General features: G+C 43.2%; 1 long non-coding RNA gene across 1 annotated transcript; it reads left to right on the forward strand.

The window, feature by feature from the left end:
- The first annotated feature begins 1,360 nt into the window (after nucleotides 1–1,360).
- Nucleotides 1,361–4,049, forward strand: LOC130996111 (uncharacterized). The gene is made up of 3 exons (XR_009092391.1): nucleotides 1,361–1,606; nucleotides 3,158–3,236; nucleotides 3,838–4,049. It is a non-coding gene; the product is annotated as an uncharacterized LOC130996111 (long non-coding RNA).
- Nucleotides 4,050–4,428: the final 379 nt, after the last annotated feature.

Genomic DNA, 4,428 nt, shown 5'->3' on the forward strand with positions numbered 1-4,428 from the left:
GCCAGGCCAGTAAAAACCTGCTCTGATGATTTTTCTGGTCAGGTCTTTGTATCCTGCGTGGTTTCCGCAGCATCCCTGATGGATTTCCTTTAGAGCGAATTCTGCCTCCTCCGATGATAAACATTTAAGGAACGGGTTTGTGAAAGATCTCTTATAAAGCTGGTTACTGATCAAACAAAAATTCTCATATCTAGCGTATTTTGCTGTGTCTCCCTCCATTCTTTCTCCTGTACGTAAGAAATGAATAATTGGGGCTCGCCAATCATCCCCCATTTCGACTGCGCAGACTTGAATCACTGGGCTCTTCTTTGGCTCAAATAAGAGTGTGATTTCGTCATTCCATGATTGTTCAACGGCGCTGGCCATCCTTGCTAGCAAGTCAGCCCTTCGATTTTCTTCTCGGGGTACTTGTACTATTTCCAATTCTTCAAACTTTTCCTTGAGTTGCTGCATCCGATCATAATAAGCTCTCATTCTGCCATCGCGAACCTCACATTCTCCTCTCAGCTGCTGGGCTATTAGTTGCGAATCGGTCTTGATTATTGCTGTGTCTGCTCTAAACTCCTTCAAGATGTGGGCAGCCCTTATCACTGCCTCATATTCTGCCTCGTTATTTGACAGCTTGTCCTCGAACTTGATCGCAAACTGGTAGGCTCCATCCTCTGGCGATTCAATGTATATTCCGACTCCGCACCCCTCTTTGGTGATGGAGCCGTCGACCTGCGCCGTCCATGGTCCTCGCAACGGTCATCTCGTGGTCTCTTGAATGAAGTCAGCCAGGGCCTGTGCTTTAATGGTTATACGCGGTTCGAACGCCACGTCATATTCGCCCAGCTCAATGGCCCATTTTACCATTCTTCCTGCGAGGTCTGGCCTTCCCAGGATTTGTTGAAAAGGCAGCGTTGTTCTAACGATAACTTTGTGTGATAAAAAGTATGGGCGCAACTTTCTCGCCGTGATCATGATAGCGTAAGCTGTTTTCTCCACTGCTGTAACGCCCCGCTTTTCCCTAGCTAAATTTAGAGTAGATTTCAAACTTAGAATTTAAGATGATTCACGCCGAATAAAAGAAAATGAATTTATTTTAATTCCAACAAAAATGATTTACAAAAACTTTGGTAAATTTAGTTATTAAATTTATATGCATTGCATATTTATTTAATTTAACATTCAAGCATTTTCACGAGCTTTTAATTAGCCAACCCTGAAGAATTTTTACAGTTTCGACAATTTTATCCTGAGGGATTATATTTGTCAAATCAATAACCTCAACTACCCATACCCCTATGATATCCATCAGCCACCCTACTTACCTACTACAGCCCAATTCCAGCCCCCAAAAGTCAGGCTGTCAATCCCAACTTTTCTACCAAATCAAATGCGCCATATTAGTTTGACATTTCCCACAACTCAAAGCTCTCTCTTTTATACCAAGAAAAACACAACCGAACAAGGTAAGCTGTGAACTTTGATTTCCTTCCATAGTCCATCTTTCAGATTTCAAAGAAAGCAATATGTGAGATCCTTTTTCAGGCTCCACAACCTCAACCGAAAGCTCTCAATGCTTCATCTACAAGTCACTCTGCCCATTTTATCTCTATTCACGGTTAGCACCCCAAATTCAGTAAAGCACTTTTTCCAGTATTCAAATCTCTAATGGATAGCAGGCAACAATTTTGCTCTTATGTTATATTCACATATGGATTGAAAGACTTTTGAACAAATGACATTTACAAAATACATATGCATACATATTCTGTGCATACACGCATTTGTTTATATCAAAGTGTCAAATGATTTTACATATTCGGTGAATGCATAGAAAAGAAGAAAAGCGAAGAGTCGGAGTCTTGAACTTGTTTGTGCTTGAGCCGTTGATGTTGTCGGGTGGGAGTCGTTGTCGTGTGTCGGGTCTGAAAGGGATCGAGGGAGGCGGAGGCGGTTCTCTTGCTGCTGGGCCGTCGGATCTGTTAACGGGGGAGATTTGAGAGAGAGCTGAGGGAGAATCGGCGGCAGCCTGCTCCATCTTCTGCTGTCGGCCGGAGAGAGAGGGGGGTGGAGAGATATGGGCGGCTGTGGGTTCAGCGGAGGGAGGCAGGGCACGGCGGCGGTGCCGCTGCTGCCCGGCCACGACTAGAGAGAGAGAGAGGTCGGAGTCACGGTCGGTGGTAGCTTGCTGCTGTCCGGCCAAGGGCGAAAGATTGGGCAGAGGGGAAGTCATGGTCTGTGTGTGTGAGCGTCCTGTGAGCCGGCAGACGGCGGTGGTAGCGTGAAGCTGCTGCTGTCCATCTGGTCGAGTAAGAAAATAGATGAAAGCTAGAGGGTTGGAGATGAAGGGCACGGAGGCTTCATTTACCACCGGAGTTTTGAGAGAGAAATGGGAGTCGCGATCGGCGGATGGCTGCTGCGTGCTACCTCCGTCCATGTGTATGGGTGTGTGTGTTAGAAAGCCGAGGAGGAGAGGGGTGTACTGGGTCCGAGCGGAGGACGGTGGAGCGGCAGCTATTCGCTGCTACTCGTCGGAGTCGGGGAAGAAGGCAGCTTCCGCTGCTGCTCGTTGGCGGAAGAGCAGTCGAGAGAGAGAGAGAATGATATGTGTGTGTGCGCGTGAATGATGAAGGAGGGGGAGAAAAGGGTGTTGGGTTAGGGTTGGGCTTTGAGTCTTGGGCTTTGGGTTGGGCCGATTTTTATGAGTGTTGGGCCTGTTTTATTTATTTAATTAGTCCATGTCTACTCATTTATGTGGGCTGTGAATTTTTAAGAAGTTGGGCCTTACATTAAATTATTTTGGGCAGTCCACATTTTAATTAATTTGATTATCAGTAGCTGATTAATTATTTTAAAGACAAATTGCATAATAATATTATATTATTATTATGTGCATATTTTAAGTAAATTACTTATTATATGCTAAGCATGACATGACATTGCATTTGCATCATGCAATAAAAGTATTCATGATTTAAGTGGTTTATTTATAAATCCAATTATTAAAAGAAAATCGAGTAAGGATATTGTTGGTGTCCTTAGCTCAAGAATTAGCTTTCAATTTTTATTAAATTTGAAAACCCGGCGTGATTAATCAAGTATGTTTAGTACATCCACAAATACATTAAGTTAGCTTCACGAGACCTATTAAGAATAGAATTTCTTGTAGGCTTTGTGACCAGGGGGATTAGCGCTGCTTTCCCAAGACAGGTTTTTATGTGTATGATCTTCAGGCTTTGCCTATCCAGGTGGGCTTACTTTCCAAACGTATAAAGTATGATTGAGTTATTAAGCTCTAAATGTTTCAATTAAATGCAAATTATTTATTCAATGAAATGCAAACTGTTTATCCAATAAAATATTTTGTGCACTCTGCTCCGTTTAAGGCTCGCAATAATGAATCGATCGAGGTTCTCTCTTGACCTAACACGTTATTTGAGAATTGTGTACACCTATTAGCTGACTCGGTGGGTTGATCTCCATTCGGGCACTAATCATGTATGTATGAGGCGTTATAAGGGTGCTCGACGGGATGTGTTCCGGAGCATTGGGTCCCAAATGGGAACTTGACTGGGTTACGCCCTCAGTTCAAGTAAGAAGGAGAAATGGATCCGTCGGTGGCTAAAAGGTCCGGGATCACAGCGAGTAACGGAAAGGGAGTGTGACATGTGCGCACAAATGAAAGAAATTATTTTAACATGCTTAGAAGTTCTTTCAATTTAAAACCTTCTAAGTCATGTCAAGTATGATTGGATAAACTGTCTTTATTAAAATATGAGATGTTTCAGAAAATGCATGCCCACTAAGTACATTAGTACTTAGCCCAAAAATACTTTCAAATGTTTTCAGGTTGGCTGGCCGGTGCTGACGGGACGGAGCTGAGGCTAGCGATAAATTCCTATGTTAGACTTCCGCTGTAGCAATTACTCATATCAGTCTTTTGTTTTCCCAACTTAAGATCTTCATGTTAAATTACAAATGATATATCTGACCGAGCTTAGACTCTTCACTACTAAATTTATGCTAATGAATGTCGGTTGTCAGAAGCATGAAACAAAACTTGTGATCTAAAGGGGCCTAGCCCGACTCGTTATCTTATTATTCGAGTTTTAACAAGGTTGTTCCTTGTTTATTTCTATGAATTATTCACACCTCGATTATATTTATTCATTCAAGAATTGGGGTGTGACAGCTGCGGTGTATCTGATCTCCGCTCCTTGGATGATTTTGCTCACGAAATAAACTGGCTTTTGCGTACCCCCTTCCTCCCGCACTAGCACAACGCTCAGAGATTCTACCCCCACCGAAGTGTATAGATATAGTGGTTCCCCTGGTATCGGTTTGGTCAGGACGGGTAGTCCTTTGAGATATTCCTTGAGGTCCTCGAAGGCTTGCTGGCACTCGCTACTCCACTCGAATCGACTTCCCTTTCTCAAAATT

Source organism: Salvia miltiorrhiza, chromosome 7 (assembly GCF_028751815.1).
Source record: "Salvia miltiorrhiza cultivar Shanhuang (shh) chromosome 7, IMPLAD_Smil_shh, whole genome shotgun sequence".
In the NCBI taxonomy this organism is placed as follows: Eukaryota; Viridiplantae; Streptophyta; class Magnoliopsida; order Lamiales; family Lamiaceae; genus Salvia; species Salvia miltiorrhiza.